Consider the following 18,687-nt stretch of genomic DNA (forward strand, 5'->3'; position numbering starts at 1 on the left):
AAAAATTTAACTTTTTTTCAAGGAGTTTGAATAATAAATTAGGAAAAAATAAGAGATAATTTTAAAACTAATAATTTTAAGCGGAATTTGAAGAGTAAATTAGGATGTGAGACAAATAATCTATGAATCAGATCCATGTGAATTGGATCGAATCGCTATACCACAGATGGGTAATGGATTCAATTGAATCTGTATCTCACGAATTGGACGGATTTAAAATTCGATCTGATCCGTGAATACGATCAATTCAATCAGTGAGATATATATATATATATATATACACACACACACACACACACATATTCAAATAATGTATTAGTTAATATAGTTAGTTAATGATAATTTAAATATATGAATTGATGTTGATAAATTAAAATTTTAATCTATTGGGTCATGGTTAAAAAATAAACAATATTGGACAATTTAGGAAAAACCTTCATCCGCGAATTTGATCCCTCGTATTACGGATCCGATCTATTATCCCACGGAGCGGTGGCAGACAAAGATTTTTCAAATCCGTTGGGAGTGAATCTGATTAGGATTGATGCCTAATCTGATCCAATCCGTAGTCATCCTTATTAATTTCAGAGACACCCCGGAGGTTGGACAAATATCACATTGAAACACTTGTACAAAATTACTATCACTAAAATCCATTTTTTTTTTTTTCGACACAGTTAAAAAGGTGCGAAAATACAAATTTGCCCCTAATTTTTTAAATGCTTTTTATTCCAAAAAATCAACAATGTAAAATGACTATTTTGCTCTCACCTACCCACTTATCTCTTGAGATACCCCTCGAATCCGAGACACGGGTGATCAGGCCCAAGCCCGAACCTGAGGGAATATCAAACAATTAATATATAAACGAACACAGAATATAAAAAATTTAAGAAATAAACAAAGCTGAAAGAATTACTAATATAAAATACTCAATCATCAATGACCAAAATAATCCAACTCTCTAAAACCTCCAAGAGTACAATTCAGGAATCCCTCAAGTGGACCCCTAAATAAAAATCCCAACTGAAACTAAAAACAACTGGAAATAAAATCCAAATCCAAAACATGGAGTGAAATCCTACATCCTCGGTAGATTGAATGATCGTATCTGCTCAGCTGAACAAGCCCTAAGACTGGAACCGTCCGATACCTGAAAAATATAAGAGTGGGTCAAGCCCACGAACAAGTTCTATTCTAACTGCAATCCATACAGTGACCCGATACGCAGATACACCCTAGATATCTCAACAATAGCTATTTAGTCCATACATATATATATCCACACTAAGGGACATTCACTGGACTATATAGGGGGTTTCAACCTAAATAGAAGGCAACATGCAAAAACGCACCTAAGTGGGCATGAGTACCTAAGCCTAACAGGGTATACCTCAACCTATCATAGCCAGCTATGCATCCACTGCATATACGCACCTTAACCATCGATTTTGAGACTCAAGCTCATATCGTGGTACCATAATCATATATTTAAAGTCCATCCAAAACCAGAATATGTCATTCAATTCTTTGTTGATCTGACATAAGACTTATAATCCGGTTAGCCGCTCAACTTACTTAGTTGATCTGACTTAACCGCGAATAACAATAAATTCAGGTAGTCATTCAACTTACTCAGTCGATCTGACTTAACCACAACCAACAATTAATCCAGATAGTCACTCAACTTACTCTGTCGATCTGACTTAAATAAAATTAGGATTCAATATTTTACAATCCTTTCCTTTAATCCAATAGGGTAGGTCTTAGCATTTTGATCTAAACCATCCCTAGTATGCCATCGTCCTATACCGGTGCATACAATCCACAACATCCAGATAATTGGCGGAATTTAATATAATAATTTAGCAATTAAAGTCCAGAACCATGTAAATTACAAACCATAAATAATAGTATAGCAATTTAAGTCCAAAACCATAATCCAAGTAATTGCAGAATGGTGTTTAACATTTCAGCAATTCAAATCCAAACCTTAATCCATGTAATTGCAAAAAAGAATTTAGTATTTCAACAATTAAAATCCAGAATATGCATGGATCAAATCTAATACACAAATGACCTTATTGCACATCCGAAATAAGAATTATAATCCTACTATATTCCGATAAATTGCTAAAATTAAATTAAGTAATTAAACTCCTTCCATCCGTTAACAACATGCAAAGTTTAATACTTTTCTATTGTTCCATCTGTTAGCCTATAGGTATAATTTATGCCATATGAGGTTTTAATAATTCACAAAATTACATTCAAAACCCTCAGTACATTTAAACATTTCATACCAAACTAGTCCCAAATAGTGCCTAAAAGTCCAGATTTTACGAAAATACGAGAGCTTGTTCTTAAACCTGTAGAGCAGGCTCCAAACAACAATGGAGCAGGCTCCAATACTTCTTGGAGCCGGCTCTAGAGGGGTGGAGCCGCCTCTACATCCCCTAGAGCCGGCTCTATGATGAGCGCTGAAAAGTACACTTTTAAACCCCTTAAGCTTGAGTATTCTAGGACCGTTATCTATCTTATTTACTCGTTTTAGTTCTTATTTGTGTTTTTGTCTATTTCAGGTCAATAATGTTAAAATGAGCTAAAAATAGTTTCTTAAGGCCTTTTTGGAGTCAAATTAAGTCTTAGTGATGATCCGGAGCAAAAGAGGCTGATTTGGAGCAAAAGGAGGCCAATGCTGAAAAACTGCCAAGTTTGATCCATCCAACTTTTTCTCTGATCGATCCAACTTCTCTGATCGATTGAACAGTGCTGGCAGCAAGCTGTCTTACTCCGTGCGTGCCCAAAAGTCCACCTATCACATAGTACGGGATTAGATATTTTTGGGGCTATATTTCTGACTTAGTGACTAAGAAAAGGACCTTCTATATAAAGGGAAGAGACCCATTTGTAAAAAAGCTTTTTATTTTTTTATTTTTTACATTGTATTTTTTATTTCTCTCTCTAGCAAAGTTAGAGATTAGGGTTAGAAGAAAAGAGGGAAGTGGAGGCACATCTCAAGACCCATCTCTAGACCACTCTCTCTTCATCTCTAGAGCTTCAAAGAAGAAGAAAAAGAAGAGGAAGAAGAAGATGGAGCCATATTTGGAGCTTGATTCCATGACCGCATCTACCTCCTCCATGATTGGCTAGATCTACACTTAGGGCTTGGATGAGCCCTAAGTCTTGTGTAATCCAAACCCTTGTATTTCTATTTTTGGGGATTTATATATATTGTTGTGATTAGTGCTCTAGCCTTGTGAATTTAATGAATCTTCGTATATTTCTATGATTTCTATGGTTTAATTCTTATTATTAATTCTCTAGTTTATTTACATGTCTATGTGTGATTAAATTAGGAATTATTTCTTACATGATTCATATGGATTAATTCTTTCTATTGATTCTCTATTTTAATTACATGTTGTCTTATGTGTGATTATTTGGGGAATTGATCTCTACACTAGATTCTCTATGTTGGTTGCATGTCTATGTGTGATTAATTAAGGATTTAGTGATGGCTAAGCATGGGTTTTTATTGAATGGGTTTGTCAATTAATTTGATGGTTTATACTTATGCTTGATGGGTTGTTCTACAATTTAATTCATGCTTGTAGGTAGGTAGACAATCTATGCTAGCTTAGATATTCCATGGCTTATTATTGTAAATTTCATGATTCTCTAGATTGATGTGTGCTACAATTGTTGCTACTTAGATGGGTCATGCTTAAAATTGATGGGTTGTGCTACACTTAGTTTAGGTAGATAATTCATACATAAATTAGATGGTCTATGCTTAATATTGCAAATTCCATGATTCTCTATATTGATGTGTGCTACAATTGTTGCTACTTAGATGGGTCATGCTTAAAATTGATGGGTTGTGCTACACTTAGTTTAGGTAGATAATTCATACATAAATTAGATGGTCCATGCTTAATATTGCAATTGGTAGTCGCATTTTGTTCACAACAATGTATCCTAATGAATACAATGCACCCACATGCATTCAATTGCCACCATTTAGAGCACATCACTATGAAATTAAGCCACAAACCATTCAAATGCTTCCTAATTATCATGGACTTCCAAGTGAAGAACCTTACAAGCATTTGGATGAGTTTCTAGAAGTATGTTCCACCGTAAAATATACGGACATGCCGGAAGAGGTCTTAAGACTTAAACTTTTTCCATTCACCTTAAAAGATAAGGCCAAGTATTGGTTTAACAATCTTAGGCCTTTTTCAATCACTTATTGGGTAGAAATGCAACAAGAGTTCTTGAAGAAGTAGTATCCGGTTTTTAAGACCAATGTCATGAGAACCTCAATTCAAAAATTTTCACATGGGGATGGAGAAACGTTTCATGAGGCATGGGAACGCTTTAATGAATTGCTTAGGAAGTGTCCACTTCATGACATGCCCAAATGGCAATTAGTTCAATATTTCTTTGAGAGCTTATCAGACAATTACAAAGGCATGGTTGATGCTTCCATGGGTGGCTCATACATTGATAGGCATGAGGATGACGTGTGGTGTCTTTATGAGAGCATGAATGAAAATTCTTTGCATAGAACATTATCATCCAAGAATGGTAGAAATTCACAAGGTAGGAAGAGTGTTGGCTTACATCAAGTTGACCATTCAAATGAAATAGACGCCGAAATGAAGTCTTTATCTCAAAGATTTGATCAATTCTTGATTAACCAAAACTCGGCGAATCAAGTATCTTCCTTCCCTAACCATTCTCATCGTGCATCAAATGAAACATGTATGACTTGTTCTAGTGTTCTTCATTTTACTTCTCATTGTCCTCACGGACAAGTGCAAAATGAACTTAATGAACAAGTCAATGCAGCTTTTGTGAACCAAGGGAACAATCCTTATAATACTCATTATAATCCAAGTTCGAGGAATCATCCAAATTTCTCTTGGAAAAACCAAGGAGAGGGCTCAAACCCTTCCCAAGGCGGTTTTCAAGGGAAGTACATTCCACCTCCACTTCAAAACCAAGGATCCCAAGGTTATAAACCTTATTAATCATAAAGGAATCAATTTGCTAACTCTCATTTTCCCAACCAATCTTATTCCCAAGGAAATGCCAGAAGTCCCGCCTTTGAAGAAAGAATTTTGAATGCTTTGGGCACTTTAGAGGCTAACACTCAATTGCTTCATTCCCACTCTCAATCTATTGCGAAGCTAGAAACCTAAGTAGGGCAAATAGCAAGCACTCTCAATGCAAGAGAGAAGGGAAAGATGTCTATTAATGCCCCACCTAAGCAACAATGTGTTATGGAAACCCATTCCTCATCGGAAGGCCATACCATTGAGCATGTTAATGCGGTGACTACCTTGTGGAGTGGTAGGATTGTGGACAATCAAGTTGAAATGTCCAATGAAGAGAGTGAACCGGTGCAACCTCAAGTTGCCACCCGTCCCGTTTCACATCCCATTCCTCCTTCATTGCATATACATGATCTTGTGAATGAGAAAACTTCAAAATGTGATTTGAAGAATGATTTTGAAAATGATTTAAAGAAAGATTTGCCGAAAGATGAATTTGAAAAGGTTTTGTTGAAAAATGGTTTGAAACAAAGTGATTTAAAAACTTTTTGTGTTGAAGAGACTTCAAAAGGAAATTCTGAAAAAGTCTTTGAGCCAAAAGTTCCATTTTCGGATGCCTTAAGATGATCCATTTCAAAAGACAAGCAAAAAGCAAAAACCAATGAAATCATGGAAATGTTTAGACAAGTGAAAGTCAATCTTCCACTTTTGGATGCAATCAAGCAAATTTCGGCTTATGCTAAATTCTTGAAAGACTTGTGCACCCAAAAGCGAAAGAATAAGAGCCAAGCACCAAGAAAAGTGGTTTTGACCGAGCAAGTAAGCTAAATTTTGCAACATAACACTTTACCAAAGTTTAAGGACCCTGGTTCACTTACTACTTCATGCATCATTGGTGATCATATCATTAATCGAGCGCTTTTTGACTTAGGAACAAGTGTTAACCTTCTTCCATACTCGGTTTATGTCAAATTGGGCCTAGGTGAATTGAAACTGACGTCGGTAGTTTTACAACTTACTGACTGATCCATTAAGAAGCCTAGGGGTATAATTGAGGATGTATTGATTAAGATTGACAAATTCTTCTTCCCCTTTGATTTCATTGTCATTGACACAGAACCGGTCCCCAATCCTAAAAGCCAAATTCCCGTTATCCTTGGTCACCCTTTCTTGGTAACCGCTAATGCCAACATCAATTGTAGGACGGGGATAATGAAGATCTCATTTGGCCACATGAAGGTAAAGTTGAATATCTTCAATCCTACACCCAATTCATTTGACAATTATAAAGGAGAGGTTAATGTTGTAGACAAATGTCATGATCTTCAATGTTAAGGAAGTGAGCTTTTGTGTAAGACCAAAACTTCAAAAGGATCATCTTCAACCTTGCATTCTCAAAGTGTTGTTTCAAATTCTTGCTTTGAAAGGGCATCGAAGCCCAAAGGTTGCGATTGCATTGACAAGGGATCAAAAGTTTATTTTGAGCTTAATCCAACAAGTTCTTCAAAGAACCATTTATTGGGTGGAGTTCAAAGCATTTATCACCCCAACAAGGAGGGGATGCATTACAAGATCTTTGATCCGGGCTAAAAGAGCCCAATGTCTTATTAGAGACGTTAAAGACTAGCACGACATTTTGTAGGGTGTCAAAACCCTATTCCTCCCTCATTTCTATCTTAAATTTCATTTCTTGCGTAGTCTAGATACTTGTTTTTGTTTCGAGCTTTGTGTCAGGGTTTTGGAAGAGTTTTCAGCAGGCTTTGGGTACAGAATTACACCTTAGTACCGTTTATCATCCTCAGACTGATGGACAGACTAAGAGGGTGAATCAGATTATGGAGGATATGCTTCGGTCGTGTGTTTTTGATTTCAAGGGCCACTGGGAGGATTACTTACTGCTTGTGGAGTTTGCTTATAATAATAGTTTCCAGAAGACTATTGGGATGGCACCGTTTGAGGCGTTATATGTCCGACCGTGTTGATCACCTGTTTATTGGATGAAGGTTGGCGAGAGCAGATTCTTGGGTCCTGAGTAGGGGTGGCAAAGTTCGACACGACCCGCCAACACGACACGTACACGACACGAGTTAAATGGGTAATGGGTTTACCATAAATGGGTTCGTGTCGTAAACGGGTTGACACGAATAACCCGTTTAGTTAAACGTGTCGTGTTCGGGTTTTATGGCTCAACCCGTTTAACCCGTTTTGACCCGTTTAATTAAATGTGTCACCCGTATAACCCGTATAACCTGTTTTGACCTGATTATTAGGGGACATTTTGGTCATTTCATGGTTCATAAGAAACCCTATTAAGATTTAAGCCTTTTATACAAAATAATGAAAATATATCTCATACAGTCATACTCTTAGTCTCTTACACGGCGCCTCTCTTCACAGTTCACAGACTTCACTCTTCAATCTCTCTCTCTGTCTCTCCTCTTTCCTCTATCTCTCTCGGTCTTTTCTCTTAGCTGAGGCTCGCAAGGAGTTCGCTAACCTCCAATGTGTCTTTAACGAAGTGAACACCATTCTCCAAACCAAGGTCAGTCTGGTATACCACATCCCTCTTTCTCTCTCTCTTTCTAAATTTTTGTATTTAGGTTTTTCTGTTTTTCTAATTATTATGGTACAGATCTACATCCTTCAGCTGGTTAGATGTTCTTGTTGGATGTACTAAAATGATTATTCAATCTGAAATGGATTAATTGATTCAAAGTTTCTTACAATTAGGTTTTGTATGTATCTAAAATGGATTAATTGATTCAGAGGTTCTATAATTAGGTTTTGTATGTGCATGTGTTTAGATCTAGATTGGATGTGATGATGGCTCTAATTATTGGATTTATTTTGGTTGATTTATTTTTTACCTTTGGATCAGTTGAAATATATGTGGGTTGATGGTAACTCTCTGCACGTGAACGGAGAGGAAGAGGTGGACAAGGAGCATGAGAAGAAGTTTTATCCGAGAAAGTATTATCCGAGGAAGTATTCCGGCAACATCCAAATCCCTCGGGGCTACTACAAGGTGGAGGATATCACGGTGGTGTTGAAGAATGGTGTGCTCAAGATTAAGATTCCAAAGAAAGATCTCCTATTAAAACCAGTGAAAGATCTCCTATTAAAACCAGTGATGATAATGATGTTTATGATGATTTTAGTAGATTTATTCTTCTGTTTATTTGTGGGCTCTATTTGTTGCTCCATTTATATTGTTAAGAAGCTTGAATCAGATTTTGACACCGAATCCACAATGTTAATTGATTTATTTTTATTATGTAAGTGGGTAAGCGTGTTAAACGGGTTAAACGTTTAAATATGTTAAACAGGTTAAACGGGTTAACATGTTAAACAGGTCATTAAACAAGACCTAACACGACACGTTTATTAAACAGGTTACACGTGTCGTGTCGTGTTACCCGTTTAATAAACATGTCGTGTTCGGGTTTAGGATATGTAACACGATTATTAATCGTGTCGTGTTCGGGTTGACCTGTTTAGTGTTATACCCTTAGTTCGACACGACACGATTATGACACGCGAACCCGAATTACCACCCCTAGTCCTGAGTTCATCAAGGATACTTCTGAGAAGATTGCTCTTATTAGGGATCGCATGCGCACTGCCCAGAGTAGGCAAAAGAGTTATGCGGATCGTTGCACACGTGCTTTGGAGTTTCTGGTTGGGAATCAGGTTCTACTTAAAGTGTCGCCTATGGAAGGTGTAATGCGCTTTGGGAAGAAAGGGAACTTGTCACCGCGGTTTTTCGGTCCATTCATGATTACGGATCGAGTTGGAGCTATCGCTTATCGGTTGGCACTCCCGGATAATTTGGATCGCATCCATAATATGTTCTATGTTTCCATGTTGCGGAAATTTTTGCGAGATGAGGATCGGTATCAGCATATCGATGTTAGGGAGATTGAGTTGCAGCCGGATGCAACTTATTTGGAGCCACCGTGTCGTATTGTCGACCGTCGGGATCAAATCCTTCGTAACAAGGTTATTCCTTTAGTTCGTGTCCAGTGGAGTCATCACAATGAGGCTGAGGCTACTTGGGAGCGGGAGGATGTTATTCGCTCGCAATTTCCTAAAATTTTGGAAGAAGGTAAGAGCGAATTCCGAGGACGGAATTCCTTTTGTAAGGGGGGAAGAATGCAATACCCCTAATTTCAAAAGGATAGTCCTGGTATTTCCTTTATTGTTTAAATTTAAATTTTTAATTGTTTAAATGCCTATGTGTTTATTTAATTGCTTTAATTGTAGTTACTTTATTTAATTGTTTTAATTATTGATTTAGTGTATTAGTTGTTTAATTGTTATTTAAATTATGTTTGTTTACTTAGTTGATTTAATGGTATGAATTTAATTAATTAAATTTATTTAGTTTTAACGTGACTGTAGGATTGGTTTCGTATGTTAGGTTTGTAGTTCACAGCCGTCATTGGGATAAACCTAGATTTTTATGGGCCAAGTAAATCCAGTTAGGGTTTAAGAGAGCCTAGGATTTGTGTGGCCTATAAATATTCACCTAAGTTGTTTACCTAGGGTTTAGAATAAACTTACGACATTGTAAGGTTGAGAGATGATGAACACTGAAAAGTGCGTATTTAAACCCCTTAAGCTTAGGCATTCTAGTATCTTTATCTATCTTACTTTACCATTTTAGATTGATTTCGTATTATTTCCATTTTCAGGTACTTATCCCAAAAATAAGCTAACTCAGCCAAATAAGAGTAGAAATGAAGCAATTTTGGGATGAATCAAAGAAAGGAGCCAAGTGGAAGCAAAAGGAAGAAAAAAGGTGGAAATCAACATCTTCGATTGATCTCAGATCAAAGTTCGATCGATCTAACATGATCGATCTCAACACTTCAAGATGGATCAGAGCCATGAAGACATTTTCAGAGATCTCAAAGTTCGATCGATCCAACATCATTCTTCGATCGATCGAACTGCCTTGTCCTTATCCAAATGATTGATCTTATCTAGTTGTACCACCCTACCAACCACTTTTGTCCTTTTCCCAAAAATATCTTCAAAATATCTCAAATTTGTCTTTATCCAAAAAACGCCACCAGTGAGGATCGATCCAGCCTAAGTTCGATAGATCTCAGCCATGTTCGATCGATCCAAGTCCAAGGTTCGCTCGATCGAACTTCCTCCAGTGCGAAAAAGTTAAATCTCCAGCTCACAAAAAGTTATCCTTTATCCAATCATTGGGGAATATTTTGTACACGACCACAGCTTTGGGTGTTATTTGACCTACCTATATAAGGATAAGGATTACTTTTTACATCATAACACATCACATCATATCATCTCATACCTTGTAAGAACTCTTAGAGAGCAAGCTTAGAGAAGGAGGAGGCTAGAGACACCACTGGAGACTCTTCATCAACCAAGGAGCAAATCTCTACCATGGAGTTAGCCCTTGAGGGTTAGAGAAGCACTACCGTGAGTAGCTAGACATCCTCTTGGGGCTAGAGTTAACCCCAAGCATGCTTTCTACATCTTAATTTTGTGTATTATTGAGGGATTAGTGTTGTAATACATGTTTTGGCACTTTTATATATATAGATCTTGTTTATTCAATAATTTATGTGGTTTAATGCTTCCAATTAATCATTTCATTCTATCCATATGTCTATGTATGCTAGAATAGATATTTATGTGTTTGTCTCTACTTCTTGTGTTATTGATGTATGTCTATGTGTATTAATGTCATAGATCTAGAAATTATCAAAACATTGTGCTTAATGGAATGCTCTTGTAATTTTTTAGATGGTTCATGCTTATTTCTTGATGGATTGTGCCTCTCCCTTAGCTTAATTAATTTAATTTCATGTCATTAGCTTAATTGTAGTGTAGTGGTAGCATAGTTGTTAGATGGGAGGACAATCCATGCTTTGTGTTTGATGTTCCATACTTTTGAATGCAAGTAGCATGTCTCTAACCTTGTGGTGTATTTGGCTTATGAGCTTAATGAAATGATTATTAACTTGCTTGATATATTGTGCTTTTCACATGTTATTTAGACAATATATACTTAATTGCTAGATATATTGTGCTTTTCACATGTTGATTAGACAATGTATGCTTAATTGGTCACCCTTGCTAATTGAATCAACCAAACACACACACACATCAATATTGCAACACACATTTCCCTCATTAGTCACTTGTTAAGGGTGTAGAAAAGTATTGCTTGGTGGTGACCTCTAAACCCCAAGAACTCTTTCTCTCTTACTTACTCCTTATTGCTTTTAATTATTTAGTTTAATTTGCTCTCCAGTTTAATCAACCAACCAACCATTTGTTTGATCACTCGACCTACTAACCCTAATAGTGATTCCACAAGCTAGTACGACTCCAATCCCTTGGGACGATCCCTACTCACCCTAACTATATTTTTAGTGAAGGTAGTAATGGCTTCTATAAATGTAAAACTTGGCCCTCGCCTTAATACACACTCTCTAAGCTTGATGTGTGGTAGGACGACACAAAACAACTGCCACCAAGTTTTTGGCACCGTTGCCGGGGATTAGGCAATGTCATATTTGTGGAATCAATTAGGAATTAGTACTCTTTTGATCGTGTCTTTACTTAGTTTTTATTTTTCTTTTGATTACTTATTGTGTTTATTCATCTTTGACAAGGAACATTGAGCTAGGAGGCAAGCAAAGGAGCTAAGCAACCATGGAAAAATGCTAAAAATTTAAAAAATTGCTAAGCTAAGCTATGAATTTGGAGTTGAAGTGCTATAGGACCTTTGTGAGCTTTTTCTTACTCAATCCCTTAGTTAAATCGTTGGCCCACGTGGAGACTTGCTTTTAATTTCTTAAATAAATCGTGAGCCCACGTGGAGGCTTGTTTTTAATTGTTCTTTGCATCATTATTGTTAAAGCATAGGAGTATGGGTTAAGTGTTTGTGGAGGAAGTTTCATTGAAATTGTTGTGAAGTTGAAGTGTTTGTTCATTCATTGTGTTTGTGTTTTTACATTGTGCATGCAAGGTCATAGATCACTAAGACCAACTCTTGTCCCTCTTGATTTGCATCTTGAATCCGTAGTTAGAAATCCTAGGGGAAAAGGAAGTTCTAGTTCTACCTAATCCATTACATCAATGGAAAGCCATAATGAAGAGCATGTAGAGGACCTTGGTCATATAGACCAACAAGGTATCTTTCATCCAAATGTGCATCATGAGAACATGCAAGCACCATTAGACATGCCTAGGCTATTCATTCACCAACCACAACAACAACAAGGCCAAGTTCCATTAGGTTTTGGACGACGATGGGTTCAGCTGATTATGAATGTAACATAACCGTGTCACACTCAGTGGTAATCAATGGGGAACGTGGTAAGCTACTTACTCCATTTATAGGACTTCGACAAGGTGATCCTTTATCACCTTACTTATTCCTGTTTTGCACGAAATGTCTGTCTATCCTACTTAAAGAAGCAGAGAAGACGAATCTGATTCATGGGTTGTCTATGGGTTGGGGTTACAGTCCTTTAAGTCATTTATTTTTTTGCTGATGATGCACTGTTGTTCTGTAAGGCAAATGTTATCCAAGTTCTCCATTTAAAGGCCAACCTTGCCAGGTAAGGATTATTAACGGGTCAATTAGTGAATTTTGAGATGTCAAGTTTATTTTTTAGTTTGAAAATGAATCCACAAGTCATGGATCAAATTCGTAGAATTTTGGAAATCCGTTCTACCATATGGATTAACAAATATCTTCATCTGCCTTCAATTATAGGGCAATCTAAGTTGTCTTCTTTTAACTTTCTAATTGACCAAGTCTCCTCCAAAGTGAAGTCCATAAAAGGAGAAATAATGTCAAAGGCAAGACGTGAAGTTCTTGTGAAATTGGTTCTTTTTGCATTACCCACATACTCAATGCAATGTTATAAACTTCCTTAGTCAGTGTTATCAACACTTACAAGTAGCCTAACCAATTTTTGGTGGAGTGGGAAAGCGAAATCAAGGAAAACAAAATGGATCAGCTGGGATCATCGTTGTTTCTGAAAGGTGGATGAGGGGCTGGGTTTCTGAAATTTAGAAGCGTTCAATTTGGCTTTGCTTGCCAAACTCGCTTAGCGCTTAGAAACGGTGGATAACTCTCTACTTATTCGAATGTTGAAGCAAAAATACTTCCGAAATTCTTCATTTTTGGAATCTGATTGCAAAAAGGGAGCCTTGTGGATGTGGAAAGGCCTAAATTTTGCAAAAGTAATTGTTCAATTGGGACTAAAATGGCGAATAGGGGATGGGCAGTCAATTAACATTTGGACTGACCCGTGGCTTCCAAGAAAATCAAATTGCAAGGTCTTATCAAAGAAGAATGGGGGATGTCTTTGGTTGGTGGCTGATCTTATTGACAATTGTAATCATTGTTGGAAGGTGGATATTATTAATGCAAATTTAACAGTAGGGACAGATAGAAGATTTTGCAATTACTAGTAAGTATTGTGAAGGGGAAGACATGAGGTCTGGAATTGGTAAAAAAAATAGAAAGTTCTCAGTAAAGAGTGCCTACTTTTTAGCCATCTCTTATCTTAAAGGTAATTTTCACTCCCATTGGTCCTCCACAAGACGCATCATGCAGCTACCTTCAACAACTCAAGAAGGGATGGAAAGATGTTTGGACGGTTCATTCTTCTAGGAAGGTGCAGTTCTTCTTGTGGCAAAGTTTGCATGAAAAGATCCCTATTAATGTTAATTTGAAGTTGAAGCGTATCACTGATCAGTCTGTGTGTAAAAGATGTGGCCTAGCCGAAGAGACAGTTGACCACATGTTATGTATGTGTCCTGAATCCCAAGCAGTGTGGAAGATGTGTCCTTTAATGCTAGATTTTGCTGTTTTACTTCCAATGCGTTGGCTTAGACGTTGGGCTTTTCTTGTTGATGATTGGAAGGAGATGAATTGTTTTCCCTATTATGCGGGTTTGGCTTCCTATATCTATTGGCATATATAGAAGAATCGAAACAATGGGGAGTTTAATTAGAAAAAAATGGAGCCTAAAGATATAACAGACAATATGATTCGGGATTTTTTTGAGGCCAAGAGATTCGTCGTCAACACCAGTGTCCAAACCATAGGTTTTTATGGTCCCCTCCTCCAACTAGGTTTTGTAAGCTGAATGTTGATGCTGCTTTTAATGGGAGATCACTCGAATGCAGGGGGTGCTTGTTCTCCGGAATCATGAAGGTATTTTGTTGAGAATTGCCTCTATTTCTTTCTCTAATACACCATCAGCCACAGTTGCAGAAGGTTTGGTGTTGCGTGTTGCCATTCAAACGTGTTTGGATTGGAATTTGTCAAACACAGTTATGGAAGGTGACTGTAAATCAGTTATGGAGTGTGATACCCCCGGATTTTCGGATGCGGGTTGGCCAGGCCCACGCCCGATAACCCAAGGATATCAAATCAATTAGCAATTTAACGAACACAGAATACAATATAGGAAACAGGAATAAATAAAATTTTGCTGAAAAGAACTAAAATGAAAATCCTTTAATGGAAAAAAAACTTCCAAATAAACTTTATATGCAAGAACTAGTTTGAATACACCAATTTTTCCTTTACTTCAAATACAACTCGGGAATCCATCTCGTGGACCCCTACTAAAAATATTCCAATACTGAACATGAACAACTGTAAAGAAAACCAACGATCATAATGATAAGAAAATACTCCTACGTCATCAGTGGAGTGAATAACTGTTTCTGCTAAGCATGATCAAGCTCTAAGCCTAAAACTGACGAACACCTGTAAAAATAAGAGTGGGTCAAGCCCACATGCAAGTTTTATCCTAACTGCAATCCAGACAGTGACCCGATACGCAGATACACCCTAGATATCTCAGCAATAGCTATCTAGTCCATACATATATAAATATCCACACTAAGGGACATTCACTAGACTATGTAGGGGGTCTCAACCTGAATAGAAGGCAACATGCAAAAACGCACCCAAAGGTGGGCATGAGTACCTAGACCTAACAGGGTACACCTCAACCTATTATAACCAGCTACGCATCCACTGCATATACGCACCCTAACCAACGAGTCTGAGACTCAAGCTCAACTCGTGGTACCATAAACATATATATAAAGTCCGTCCTAATCCAGAGTATGTAGTTCAACTATTTATTAAACTGACATACAATAAACCAACTAGTTAGTCACTCAACTTATTCAATTGCTATGACTTAACTACCATCCGTTAATCCAGGAAGTCATCCAACTTGGTTACAGCTGATCTGACTTAGTCACAATTAGGATTCGATATCTTTCAATCCATTCCATTAATCCATTAAGTTAGGTTTATGCGTTTTGAGCCAAACCGTCCCTAGTATGTCACCGTCCCATACCGGTACATACAATCCTCCATATCCATGTAAATTACAACATATATAACAGTTCAATAATTTACAGACCCAAAAACCACCATCCAAATAATTGCAGAAAAATATTTAAAGCTTCAGCAATTTAAATCCAAGCATTTAACCATATAGTTGCAGGAGATGATTTAATAAATCAACAACTAACATCCAGAGCATGCATAGACCAAATTTAATATGTCAGGGACTCCATCGTGCATGTGAATAGGTTAAATAATCCTATTATTATCCAATAAATTGCTAAAATAATTTCAGAAGATTGTTTAATATTTCAGCAATTTAAATCCAAGCATTAACCATATAGTTGTAGGAAACGATTTAATAATTTAGCAACTAGCCTCCTAAGCATGCATAGATCAAAATTAATAATTAAATGACCTTATCATGCACTTGAATGCATTCTAAAACAAGTTTTATAAACACATTATATTTCATCAAATTGCTAAAATTTAATTCAACAATTAATTTATCTTCCATTTGTTAACAACATAGGGAGTGTCTTAATTTTTACCCAGTTTGTCCTGACAATTTAGAATTAAACCCTAATCAATTTAAGGTCCTAATAACACCCAAATTCAGCCTTCTAAACTCTCTATGGAACCCCAGACCCAACAGATTTAAAACCCATGCTCCAATAGTAAGCACAGTACGTAGAAAATTAAAAAAAAATTAAAACAAATCGTAAAATGAAAAGGGAGCCTACTCTAAATTTTGGAGCAGGCTCTTTTTCAGCCTAGAGCGGCTCTAGGACTCCTTAGAGCCGGCTCTACTTGTTGTGGGAGCCGGCTCCCACTTCTATGGAGCCGGCTCTCACCTCCTTTGAGAGCCTTCAGTCCCCGGTGCTTTGTTTCAGTCTGTTTGCTCTGTCTCTGGACCATTCCTACCACTCTATTGATTTCTAAAACTCATCTTAAGAGTCTTATAACACCTTAGTAACATTCCTATGATTCATTTACAGAAGTTCAAATCAAATTAAAACTAAATTTGTTACCGAAACGAAACATGCTTTAGGAACAAAACTGAAACTATTTTGCAATATCAATTCCATTCCAATCCCCTCTGTTCCTCTTCACTACTGAACTTAGGAGTCTTATCTAATCCCAGTAGCATCCCAATCATTCATTTATAGTTATTGAAAGAAAATACAGTAACTAAAATTCCAATAGAATTTACATGCTTTAAGAAAACAAAACTAAACAGACTTGCACGAATTGTAACAGATTTAATTTCAACAACGAACAGCCATCAATATAGCACATATTAACCATGTAAATTCCAGTTCCTGATTAATTAAACCCTAGAGACTATCTAGGTGCACAGAACACAAGCCAAAGGGAAGGAGGAAGAAAAGAACTTGCCTTTCGGTTTTGGTTTGAAACCTTTCAACGTCGTCTTCTTCCTAGACTTTCCGGCGATCGTGATCGCCGTCAAGGATTCCTCTGGTCCGGTTGTAACCCTCAAACAGCCCTCAAGCTTCCTCCTTAGTCCAGCTTACAATCTTTGGCTCAAACCCTACCTTCATCTCCTTCAGTTTTTCCCTTAAACTCTCTGTTTCACTCTCTGTATTTTCACTATTCATGAATAAGGTTTGTGCTTACAACCCTAAGCAGACCCTTATTATTTTATTTATAGGCTTAGGAAAAGATATTAACCCTAATTCTACTTTAATCATAGAGACGGAAATCAACAATTCCTTACATCTCTAAGGCGGCTTAATTAAACACGGCGGCTTTATTCAAACGTGACAGTAAAGAGACAAAACCCTAATAATTTAACCCATTTAATTAAATAAAATAAAAAAAACAATTAACCAATTAATTAAAACCACAATTAAATTACATAAAATAATTAACCAACAAAATAATTCAAAAACAACCTAAATGACAATTAAATTAATTAAAGACTAAACAATTAAATCAAATAAAGAACGAACAAATAATTTAATCAATCAAACCTAAACACATAAAACACTTAAAATAAATAGTAAAATCTCACTTATATCCTTTTTAATTTTAGGGTATTACATTCTTCTCCCCTAACAAACGGAATTCCGTCCTCGGAATTCATGAAACCCTGAATTATTTTCATTAAAATTCATTAACGTTCCATTATGAACGCTGCCTTTGAGTAGGAGCTCCACTGAACTCCAAAACTTCCAGGAACAATTTATGAGTCCGATGTAAAAGAAAACATAAAAATTATTCAACATATAAGTTGGATTTAGCAACTACTCACTCTTACCCAAATTTGTTTCTACTAGGGAAAGATCCACATTCCTCCAAATTCCATAGCATAGATTTGCAAAACGTCTATGCACCCATCCTAGTAAATTAGTAACACTATCCATGAAAACAATTGAATACATAACAACTTCCCTGGCAACACACCTTGCTCCTGATATGGAAGACATTCCAAATCAACTGATCAAATGTACACTCTCGATTCAAACTTCCGTCGAGATATGAACCACAGCTATACCTCCGTTATCAGTGCAATGTAGAACTGATGCGAAGTCCAAAAGTGAACATTACGAGAATTAATGTCCCTCGGCAAACTTGCGTAATCCACCACTCTTAATCCCTATGAAATTAAAATTCCAGTAAATGTTGATAATCTCGACCAACCATCCATTCCTGATTAAGCCTACTCTCCTTTTCTAACAGGTGTGACTCGTATAGACGTTTATATACACGTCTTTTCCCAAACTTGTTCACTAGAACTAAATTTTAATGTCTTGATGTTCCTTATAACCGTCCGAGTGCATCGAGAAAATTTCTACAAATTTTACATCTCAGTCACTCCGATAACATTCACCGAATCAACGAATCCTCCTCTAATACCATATACTGTTTCTGAGTAAGGTAACACTGCCTCTAGGGTCAGCTCCGATATTTGAGGTTGACCCCCCTTAATTTCCTTGGTAAAAGCAAGTGTCATTAGTACATAAACTAAGACTTCAACTCCTAATGCAACAACTAACCGAAAACTCCTATCGGTTATTGAGAGCGTCCACCTCCACATTCCATTCCACCAGACAAAACTTCAAGCGAAGCGTAAATCCCCACTTTGATGCATCTAAGTTGTCACATAATCCACTCTATCCATATGAACTGATGTCCTACCAGTTCAAAATAAACTAAAAAATTGAGCTGATTTCATTAGAAATCAACCAGTATCCCATCCAGAATCCTAACCCTCTGGTAAAGTTAGCA

At 36.8% G+C, this 18,687-nt stretch overlaps 1 pseudogene; it reads right to left on the reverse strand.

Moving 5' to 3' along the window:
* Positions 1-4,321: 4,321 nt before the first annotated feature.
* LOC132272182 (small nucleolar RNA R71) lies at positions 4,322-4,420 on the reverse strand (annotated as a pseudogene).
* Between the last annotated feature and the right edge of the window lie 14,267 nt (positions 4,421-18,687).

Source organism: Cornus florida, unplaced genomic scaffold (genome assembly GCF_030987335.1).
Source record: "Cornus florida cultivar Cherokee Brave unplaced genomic scaffold, ASM3098733v1 CherokeeBrave_3.0.0_Hap2_Chr08, whole genome shotgun sequence".
NCBI classification, from domain to species: Eukaryota; Viridiplantae; Streptophyta; class Magnoliopsida; order Cornales; family Cornaceae; genus Cornus; species Cornus florida.